This window comes from Mytilus californianus, unplaced genomic scaffold (genome assembly GCF_021869535.1).
Source record: "Mytilus californianus isolate M0D057914Y unplaced genomic scaffold, xbMytCali1.0.p SCAF_4, whole genome shotgun sequence".
In the NCBI taxonomy this organism is placed as follows: Eukaryota; Metazoa; Mollusca; class Bivalvia; order Mytilida; family Mytilidae; genus Mytilus; species Mytilus californianus.
Window position 1 is genome coordinate 32,606,149 of NW_026262690.1, and position 11,562 is coordinate 32,617,710.

At 34.7% G+C, this 11,562-nt stretch overlaps 1 long non-coding RNA gene across 3 annotated transcripts; it reads left to right on the top strand.

Moving 5' to 3' along the window:
- Positions 1-763: 763 nt before the first annotated feature.
- LOC127737919 (uncharacterized) lies at positions 764-6,234 on the top strand. Of its 3 annotated transcripts, none has more exons than XR_007999883.1 (5): positions 764-1,502; positions 2,999-3,182; positions 5,059-5,243; positions 5,613-5,796; positions 5,981-6,234. It is a non-coding gene; the product is annotated as an uncharacterized LOC127737919 (long non-coding RNA). The 3 variants fall into 3 exon arrangements; XR_007999885.1 differs by lacking the exon at positions 764-1,502 and adding an exon at positions 1,898-2,254; XR_007999884.1 differs by lacking the exons at positions 764-1,502; positions 2,999-3,182 and adding an exon at positions 1,898-2,624.
- Positions 6,235-11,562: the final 5,328 nt, after the last annotated feature.

An 11,562-nucleotide genomic window follows, 5' to 3' on the forward strand; every position in this document is an offset into this window, starting at 1 on the left:
CAACAACTATATAGGTGTTGTAGAGGAGACAATGGCGCATCCTTTTAAGAAAATCTCCAGAGTGGTTTATGTTCGAAAATCTGAACTTAGGTTAAAAAACTGAAATTGTGAAATTGACAAAATGAAATTAGGGGGTATGCCAATTTAAGTTAATTTTGGACCATCTTCAAGAGATTGTGACGGGCAACGACTATATAGGTGTTGTAGAGGAGACAATTGCGCATCGTTTAAGAAAATCTCCAGAGTGGTTTATGTTCGAAAATCTGAAGTTACGGTTAAAAAACTGAAATTGTGAAATTGACAAAATGAGATTAGGGGGTAGGCCAATTTAAGTTAATTTTGGACCAATTTCAAGAGATTGTGACGGGCAACGACTATATAGGTGTTGTAGAGGAGACAATTGCGCATCGTTTAAGAAAATCTCCAGAGTGGTTTATGTTCGAAAATCTGAAGTTACGATTAAAAACTTTTATTGTGAAATTGACAAAATGAGATTAGGGGAGTAGGGCAATTTAAGTTAATTTTTGACCAATTTCAAGAGATTATGACGGTCAACAACTATATGGATGTTGTAGAGGAGACAATGGCGCATCGTTTAAGAAAATCTCCAGAGTGGTTTATGTTCGAAAATCTGAAGTTACGGTTAAAAAACTGAAATTGTGAAATTGACAAAATGAGATTAGGGGGGTAGGCCAATTTAAGTTAATTTTGAACCAATTTCAAGAGATTATGACGGTCAACAACTATATGGATGTTATAGAGGAGACAATGGCGCATCGTTTAAGAAAATCTCCAGAGTGGTTTATGTTCGAAAATCTGAAGTTACGGTTAAAAAACTGAAATTGTGAAATTGACAAAATGAGATTAGGGGGGTAGGCCAATTTAAGTTAATTTTGGACCAATTTCAAGAGATTGTGACGGGCGACGACTATATAGGTGTTGTAGAGGAGACAATTGCGCATCGTTTAAGAAAATCTCCAGAGTGGTTTATGTTCGAAAATCTGAAGTTACGGTTAAAAAACTGAAATTGTGAAATTGACAAAATGAGATAAGGGGGTAGGCCAATTTAAATTAATTTTGGACCAATTTTAAGAGATTGTGACGGGCAACGACTATATAGGTGTTGTAGAGGAGACAATGGCGCATCGTTTAAGAAAATCTCCAGAGTGGTTTTTGTTCGAAAATCTGAAGTTACCATTAAAAAACTGAAACTTTTATTGTGAAATTGACAAAATGAGATTAGGGGGGTAGGGCAATTTAAGTTAATTTTGGACCAATTTCAAGAGATTGTGACGGGCAACGACTATATAGGTGTTGTAGAGGAGACAATGGCGCATCGTTTAAGAAAATCTCTAGAGTGGTTTATGTTCGAAAATCTGAAGTTACGGTTAAAAAACTGAAAATTTTATTGTGAAATTGACAAAATGAGATTAAGGGGATAGGGCACTAAAAGAAAAATTTGGACCATTTTAAAGAGATTGTGACGGGCAACGACTATATAGGTGTTGTAGAGGAAACAATGGCGCATCGTATAAGAAAATCTCCAGAGTGGTATATGTTTGAAAATCTGAAGTTACGGTTAAAAAACTGAAATTGTGAAATTGACAAAATGAGATTAGGGGGGTAGGCCAATTTAAGTTAATTTTGGACCAATTTCAAGAGATTATGACGGGCAACAACTATATGGATGTTGTAGAGGAGACAATGGCGCATCGTTTAAGAAAATCTCCAGAGTGGTTTATGTTCGAAAATCTGAAGTTTCGGTTAAAAAACGGAAATTGTGAAATTGACAAAATGAGATTAGGGGGGTAGGCCAATTGAAGTTAATTTTGGACCAATTTCAAGAGATTGTGACGGACAACGACTATATAGGTGTTGTAGACCAGATAATGACGCATCGTTTAAGAAAATCTCCAGAGTGGTTTTTGTTCGAAAATCTGAAGTTACCATTAAAAAACTGAAACTTTTATTGTGAAATTGACAAAATGAGATTAGGGGGGTAGGGCAATTTAAGTTAATTTTGGACCAATTTCAAGAGATTGTGACGGGCAACGACTATATAGGTGTTGTAGAGGAGACAATGGCGCATCGTTTAAGAAAATCTCTAGAGTGGTTTATGTTCGAAAATCTGAAGTTACGGTTAAAAAACTGAAAATTTTATTGTGAAATTGACAAAATGAGATTAAGGGGATAGGGCACTAAAAGAAAAATTTGGACCATTTTAAAGAGATTGTGACGGGCAACGACTATATAGGTGTTGTAGAGGAAACAATGGCGCATCGTATAAGAAAATCTCCAGAGTGGTATATGTTCGAAAATCTGAAGTTACGGTTAAAAAACTGAAATTGTGAAATTGACAAAATGAGATTAGGGGGGTAGGCCAATTTAAGTTAATTTTGGACCAATTTCAAGAGATTATGACGGGCAACAACTATATGGATGTTGTAGAGGAGACAATGGCGCATCGTTTAAGAAAATCTCCAGAGTGGTTTATGTTCGAAAATCTGAAGTTTCGGTTAAAAAACGGAAATTGTGAAATTGACAAAATGAGATTAGGGGGGTAGGCCAATTGAAGTTAATTTTGGACCAATTTCAAGAGATTGTGACGGACAACGACTATATAAGTGTTGTAGACCAGATAATGACGCATCGTTTAAGAAAATCTCCAGAGTTGTTTATGTTCGAAAATCTGAAGTGACGATTAAAAAACTTAAACTTTTATTGTGAAATTGACAAAATGAGATTAGGGGGTAGGGCAATTTAAGTTAATTTTAGATCCATTTTAAGAGATTGTGACGGGCAACGACTATATAGGTGTTGTAGAAGAAACAATGGCGCATCGTTTAAGAAAATCTCCAGAGTGGTTTATGTTCGAAAATCTGAAGTTACGATTAAAAACTTTTATTGTGAAATTGACAAAATGAGATTAGGGGAGTAGGGCAATTTAAGTTAATTTTGGACCAATTTCAAGAGATTGTGACGGGCAACAACTATAAAGGTGTTGTAGAGGAAACAATGGCGCATCGTTTAAGAAAATCTCCAGAGTGGTTTATGTTCGAAAATCTGAAGTTACGGTTAAAAAACTGAAATTGTGAAATTGACAAAATGAGATAAGGGGGTAGGCCAATTTAAATTAATTTTGGACCAATTTTAAGAGATTGTGACGGGCAACGACTATATAGGTGTTGTAGAGGAGACAATGGCGCATCGTTTAAGAAAATTTCCAGAGTGGTTTTTGTTCGAAAATCTGAAGTTACCATTAAAAAACTGAAACTTTTATTGTGAAATTGACAAAATGAGATTAGGGGGGTAGGGCAATTTAAGTTAATTTTGGACCTATTTCAAGAGATTGTGACGGGCAACGACTATATAGGTGTTGTAGAGGAGACAATGGCGCATCGTTTAAGAAAATCTCTAGAGTGGTTTATGTTCGAAAATCTGAAGTTACGGTTAAAAAACTGAAAATTTTATTGTGAAATTGACAAAATGAGATTAAGGGGATAGGGCACTAAAAGAAAAATTTGGACCATTTTAAAGAGATTGTGACGGGCAACGACTATATAGGTGTTGTAGAGGAAACAATGGCGCATCGTATAAGAAAATCTCCAGAGTGTTATATGTTCGAAAATCTGAAGTTACGGTTAAAAAACTGAAATTGTGAAATTGACAAAATGAGATTAGGGGGGTAGGCCAATTTAAGTTAATTTTGGACCAATTTCAAGAGATTATGACGGGCAACAACTATATGGATGTTGTAGAGGAGACAATGGCGCATCGTTTAAGAAAATCTCCAGAGTGGTTTATGTTCGAAAATCTGAAGTTTCGGTTAAAAAACGGAAATTGTGAAATTGACAAAATGAGATTAGGGGGGTAGGCCAATTGAAGTTAATTTTGGACCAATTTCAAGAGATTGTGACGGACAACGACTATATAGGTGTTGTAGACCAGATAATGACGCATCGTTTAAGAAAATCTCCAGAGTGGTTTTTGTTCGAAAATCTGAAGTTACCATTAAAAAACTGAAACTTTTATTGTGAAATTGACAAAATGAGATTAGGGGGGTAGGGCAATTTAAGTTAATTTTGGACCAATTTCAAGAGATTGTGACGGGCAACGACTATATAGGTGTTGTAGAGGAGACAATGGCGCATCGTTTAAGAAAATCTCTAGAGTGGTTTATGTTCGAAAATCTGAAGTTACGGTTAAAAAACTGAAAATTTTATTGTGAAATTGACAAAATGAGATTAAGGGGATAGGGCACTAAAAGAAAAATTTGGACCATTTTAAAGAGATTGTGACGGGCAACGACTATATAGGTGTTGTAGAGGAAACAATGGCGCATCGTATAAGAAAATCTCCAGAGTGGTATATGTTCGAAAATCTGAAGTTACGGTTAAAAAACTGAAATTGTGAAATTGACAAAATGAGATTAGGGGGGTAGGCCAATTTAAGTTAATTTTGGACCAATTTCAAGAGATTATGACGGGCAACAACTATATGGATGTTGTAGAGGAGACAATGGCGCATTGTTTAAGAAAATCTCCAGAGTGGTTTATGTTCGAAAATCTGAAGTTTCGGTTAAAAAACGGAAATTGTGAAATTGACAAAATGAGATTAGGGGGGTAGGCCAATTGAAGTTAATTTTGGACCAATTTCAAGAGATTGTGACGGACAACGACTATATAGGTGTTGTAGACCAGATAATGACGCATCGTTTAAGAAAATCTCCAGAGTTGTTTATGTTCGAAAATCTGAAGTGACGATTAAAAAACTTAAACTTTTATTGTGAAATTGACAAAATGAGATTAGGGGGTAGGGCAATTTAAGTTAATTTTAGATCCATTTTAAGAGATTGTGACGGGCAACGACTATATAGGTGTTGTAGAAGAAACAATGGCGCATCGTTTAAGAAAATCTCCAGAGTGGTTTATGTTCGAAAATCTGAAGTTACCGTTAAAAAACTGAAATTATGAAATTGACAAAATGAGATTAGGGGTAGGCCAATTAAGTTAATTTTGGACCTATTTCAAGAGATTGTGACGGGCAACGACTATATAGGTGTTGTAGAGGAGACAATGGCGCATCGTTTAAGAAAATCTCCAGAGTGGTTTATGTTCGAAAATCTGAAGTTACGGTTAAAAAACTGAAATTGTGAAATTGACAAAATGAGATTAGGGGGGTAGGCCAATTTAAGTTAATTTTGGACCAATTTCAAGAGATTGTGACGGGCAACGACTATATAGGTGTTGTAGAGGAGACAATTGCGCATCGTTTAAGAAAATCTCCAGAGTGGTTTATGTTCGAAAATCTGAAGTTACGATTAAAAACTTTTATTGTGAAATTGACAAAATGAGATTAGGGGGGTAGGGCAATTTAAGTTAATTTTGGACCAATTTCAAGAGATTGTGACGGACAACAACTATATAGGTGTTGTAGAGGAGACAATGGCGCATCCTTTTAAGAAAATCTCCAGAGTGGTTTATGTTCGAAAATCTGAACTTACGGTTAAAAAACTGAAATTGTGAAATTGACAAAATGAAATTAGGGGGTATGCCAATTTAAGTTAATTTTGGACCATCTTCAAGAGATTGTGACGGGCAACGACTATATAGGTGTTGTAGAGGAGACAATGGCGCATCGTTTAAGAAAATCTCCAGAGTGGTTTATGTTCGAAAATCTGAAGTTACGGTTAAAAAACTGAAATTGTGAAATTGACAAAATGAGATAAGGGGGTAGGCCAATTTAAATTAATTTTGGACCAATTTCAAGAGATTGTGACGGGCAACGACTATATAGGTGCTGTAGAGGAAACAATGGCGCATCGTTTAAGAAAATCTCCAGAGTGGTTTATGTTCGAAAATCTGAAGTTACGGTTAAAAAACTGAAATTGTGAAATTGACAAAATGAGATAAGGGGGTAGGCCAATTTAAATTAATTTTTGACCAATTTTAAGAGATTGTGACGGGCAACGACTATATAGGTGTTGTAGAAGAGACAATGGCGCATCGTTTAAGAAAATCTCCAGAGTGGTTTATGTTTGAAAATCTGAAGTTACGGTTAAAAAACTGAAACTTTTATGGTGAAATTGACAAAATAAGATTAGGGGAGTAGGGCAACTTAAGTTAATTTTGGACCAATTTTAAGAGATTGTGACGGGCAACGACTATATAGGTGTTGTAGAAGAGACAATGGCGCATCGTTTAAGAAAATCTCCATAGTGGTTTATGTTCGATAATCTGAAGTTACGATTAAAAAACTGAAACTTTTATTGTGAAAATGACAAAATGAGATTAGGGGGGTAGGGCAATTTAAGTTAATTTTGGACCAATTTCAAGAGATTGTGACGGGCAACGACTATATAGGTGTTGTAGAGGAAACAATGGCGCATCGTTTAAGAAAATCTCAAGAGTGGTTTATGTTCGAAAATCTGAAGTTACGGTTAAAAAACTGAAATTGTGAAATTGACAAAATGAGATAAGGGGGGTAGGCCAATTTAAGTTAATGTTGGACCAATTTCAAGAGATTGTGACGGGCAACGACTATATAGGTGTTGTAGAGGAGACAATGGCGCATTGTTTAAGAAATTATCCAGAGTGGTTTATGTTCGAACATCTGAAGTTACGGTTAAAAAACTGAAAATTTTATTGTGAAATTGATAAAATGAGATTAAGGGGGTAGGACACTAAAAGAAAAATTTGGACCTTTTTAAAGAGATTGTGACGGGCAACGACTTTATAGGTGTTGTAGAGGAGACAATGGCGCTTCGTTTAAGAAAATCTCCAGAGTGGTTTATGTTCGAAAATCTGAAGTTACGATTAAAAAACTGAAACTTTTAATGTGAAATTGACAAAATGAGATTAGGGGGGTAGGGCAATTTAAGTTAATTTTGAACCAATTTCAAGAGATTGTGACGGACAACGACTATATAGGTGTTGTAGACGAGACAAAGGCGCATCTTTCAAGAAAATCTCCAGAGTGGTTTATGTTCGAAAATCTGAAGTTCCAGTTAAAAAACTGAAATTGTGAAATTGACAAACTGAGATTAGGGGGTAGGCCAATTTAAGTTAATTTTGGACCTATTTCAAGAGATTGTGACGGGCAACGACTATAAAGGTGTTGTAAAAGAGACAATGGCGCATTGTTTAAGAAATAATCCAGAGTGGTTTATGTTCGAAAATCTGAAGTTACGGTTAAAAAACTGAAAATTTTATTGCGAAATTGACAAAATGAGATTAAGGGGGTAGGGCACTAAAAGGAAATTTTGGACCACTTCAAAGAAATTGTGACGGGCAACGACTATATAGGTGTTGTAGAGGAGACATTGGCGCATCGTTTAAGAAAATATCCAGAGTGGTTTATGTTCGAAAATCTGATGTTACGGTTAAAAAACTGAAAATTTTATTGTGAAATTGACAAAATGAGATTAGGGGGGTAGGGCACTAAAAGGAAATTTTAGACCATTTCAAAGAGATTGTGACGGACAACGACTATATAGGTGTTGTAGAGGAGACATTGGCGCATCGTTTAGGAAAATCTCCAGAGTGGTTTATGTTCAAAATCTGAAGTAACGGTTAAAAAACTGAAATTGTAAAAACGAGGGATGGCGTACCTTAAGATGATTGAAGACCAATTTATAGAGATTATGACGGGCAACGACTGTATATGTAACGTAGAGGAGACATTAGAGAAGACATTGGCGTATCTATTTAGAAGAACTCCAGAATCGTTTATGTTTGGAAATCTGAAGTTAGGTTAAAAAAAATAGGGGGGGGGGGGTTGGGGGTTACCTTGTATAATGGAATGATGTTACTTTTTATACTTGTATAAAAAAGTACATCAATATTTTTCCCGCTATCCGACAGTATGTATACACCGTTTACAACACACTTTGTTGAAATCAACATTCTCTTGAGTCGGTAGTCCACAAACACGACAATGAAGTAAGTAATTTTTTTTATTGAAATAACAGGGTCCTAAAACTTTGACAATGTCATTTTATATTCTTTTTGCATATCTCTTTCTGTCAACTCCTTCGCCATCCACATAAAACATGGATGATTGTAAACGTGCACATTATTCATATTTGTATACTGCACATAACATAATTGATAATAATGGTCCCCAAAAATGGAAAGAAATATAATACAGTCCTATTAATTTTATTTTACTAATAAAAAAGAAGTGATTGCTGAAATAAAGAAGTAATTTGTCTGAAAGCTTTGGAATTATCTTGTTGAATGACCAAACCACACCCCTTCCCTTTTTTCGACGAGTCAACGGTCGTTAAACGTTCTACGGGTGAACGTACATTTATCTCCGAGCTTCGTTGAGTATAATAGGGTAATAGCTAAACTTCTGATAAACTTTGTCAAATTATTTGACTGAGACAATTTCATTTTTTCACAAAATAATGGAAAATATGAGAGAACAGTAATACAAAAACGAAATTTAAAACACAACTTTGATTTGAATTTAAAATTTTAATAGATGTTTATATCAATGTTTATTGTTTTGTCTGTCCGAACTCAGCATCTGTCAAATTCATAAATGTTATGGGGACGATACGCAAGTTTATGACAAGAGTTGATAGATGTTCGTCTGTGGTAGCTAATAACGGTTTATTATCTTTCTCGTGAATTAACTAGGTTGCACGTGTTCCAATTTAAGTGTTTGTCAACTTTTATGTTAATCAGTTGTTTCTAGATTTTAGAAGAATTAGCTGTGCGATATCGAACTTTTATTTTTTTAGAAAATAAATATATTTACATTTACTCGCGTGTGAAATAATTCTAGTGAAAAAAAATATAACAAAAAGGAATTCTATAACCTATCAATATTTTTAGCTTATTATGCCCCCGCCGTAGCGGAGGGGCATTAAGATTTACCCTTGTCCGTCTGTACGTCCGTGCGTCTGTACGTCCCAAATAATGCCAATGCTAAATATAAGGTAAAAGTCCAAGTCATCCTTTTCCCCCCCATTAAAAAAAACATATATCACAAAAAGGAATTCTATAACCTATCAATATTTTTAGTTTATTATGCCCCGCCGTAGCGGAGGGGCATTAAGCTTTACCCTTGTCCGTCTATACGTCCGTGCATCCGTACGTCCCAAATAATGCCGATGCTAAATATAATGTAAAAGTCCGAGTCATCCTTTTCGCCCCATTTAAAAAAAAATCATATATCACAAAAAGGAACTCGATAACCTATCAATATTTTTTTAGCTTATTATGCCCCCGCCGTAGCGGAGGGGCATTAAACTTTACCCTTGTCCGTCTGTACGTCCGTGCATCCGTATGTCCCAAATAATGCCAATGCTAAATTTAATGTAAAAGTCCGAGTCATCCTATTCGTCCTATTTAAAAAAAAAAAACATATAATTTTTATCACAAAAAGAGACTCGATAACCTACCAATATTATTTGGCTTATTATGCCCCCGCCGTAGCGGAGGGGCATTAAACTTTACCCTTGTCCGTCTGAACGTCCCTGTGTCCGTACGTCCCAAAATTGGTTTCCATTCTCTAACTTTAGTTTGCCTCAACCAATTGTCATAAAACTTTTACACAATATATAGATATAAGAAGATGTGGTATGAGTGCCAATGAGACAACTCTCCATCCAAGTCAAAATTTATAAAATTAAACAATTATAGGTCAAATTACGGTCTTCAACATGGAGCCTTAGCTCACACCGAACAGCAAGCTATAAAGGGCCTCAAAAATTACTAGTGTAAAACCATTCAAACGGGAAAACCAACGGTCTAATCTATATAAATAACGAGAAACGAGAAACACTTATGAACCACATCAACAAACGATGCTTATTACCACAAAACACAGATCAAATTTTAATTTTGGTGGCGTCACTTTTACCGTTCTAGAGTTATACTCCTTTACAAATAGAAAAATTGCTGAAATTTTCATTTCCGTTCTCTTTAACTCCAATTGGTCTCAACCAAATGTTATTTTGTTCCATAACTTATGCTCTTCTGACTTAAAGTATCAATTTTAGATCGGTTTTTATGTTAGAATTTCACCTACCTACACCCTACAGATGGCTTTATTACACATTTTTGAATATTCAAAAAGAGCTTTCTAAGGATAATTTTATATTCAACGTGTATAACTTCAATCGATGTTTTTACCTTTGACGTTTTTTTTTAAACTTTTATTTCCCGTCTTACGAAAAGAGAAGAAGTCTGTTTGTTAACATTTTACACCATATTCACACGAAAAAACATGATAACACTCGAAAAAGACCGATCAATTCACGCTTTAAAACGATCAAGGGCACACAATCGTCTATTTTGTCGTCGTGAAGTTTTCTTTTGATTTTTGTCGAGCCTGCGACTTTTGTCGCAAAAGCGAGACATAGCGATCCTACATTCCGTCGTCGGCGTTGTCGTCGTCGTCCGGCGTCGTCGGCGGCGTCCACAAATATTCACTCTGTGGTTAAAGTTTTTAAAATTTTAATAACTTTCTTAAACTATCCTGGATTTCTAATAAACTTGGACAGAAGCTTGTTTATGATTATAAGATAGTATCCAGAAGTAAATTTTGTAAAAAAAATCCTGTTTATCCGTATTTTACTCATAAATGGACTTAGTTTTTCTGCCAGTTAACATTACATTCACTCTGTGGTTAAAGTTTTTCAAATTTTAATAACTTTCTTAAACTATCCTGGATTTGTACCAACCTTGGACAGAAGCTAGTTTATAATCATAAGATAGTATCCAGAAGAAAATTTTGTAAAGAAAAATCCTGTTTATCCGTATTTTACTTATAAATGGACTTAGCTTTTCTGCCAGTTAACATAACATTCACTCTGTGGTTAAAGTTTTTCCAATTTTAATAACTTTCTTAAACTATCCTGGATTTGTACCATACTTGGACAGAAGCTTGTTTATGATCATAAGATAGTATTAAAAAGTTAATTTTGTTAAAAAAATAATCCTGTTTATCCGTATTTTACTTATAAATGGACTTAGTTTTTCTGCCAGTTAACATAACATTCACTCTGTGGTTAAAGTTTTTCAAATTTTAATAACTTTCTTAAACTATCCTGGATTTGTACCATACTTGGACAGGAGCTTGTTTATGATCATAAGATAGTATTCAAAAGTTAATTTTGTTAAAAAATAATCCTGTTTATCCGTATTTTACTTATAAATGGACTTAGTTTTTCTGCCAGTTAACATAACATTTACTGTGTGGTTAAAGTTTTTCAAATTTTAATAACTTTCTTTACACTATCCTGGATTTGTACCAAACATGGACAGAAGCTTGTTTATGATCAAAAGCTAGTATCTAGAAGGAAATTTTGTAAAAAAAAAATTCCTGTTTTTCCGTATATTACTTATAAATGGACTTAGTTGTTCTTCCAGTTAACATTACATACAGTCTGCAGTTAAAGTTTTTAAAACATTTATTAGATTCATAAACCATCCTGGATTCCTTCCAAACTTGAACAGAAGCTTCTTACAATCAAAAGATGGTATCTAGAGGAAAATTTGCAATAGTTATTTACCCATTTTTGTTGAGCCTGCGACTAACAGCAAAAGT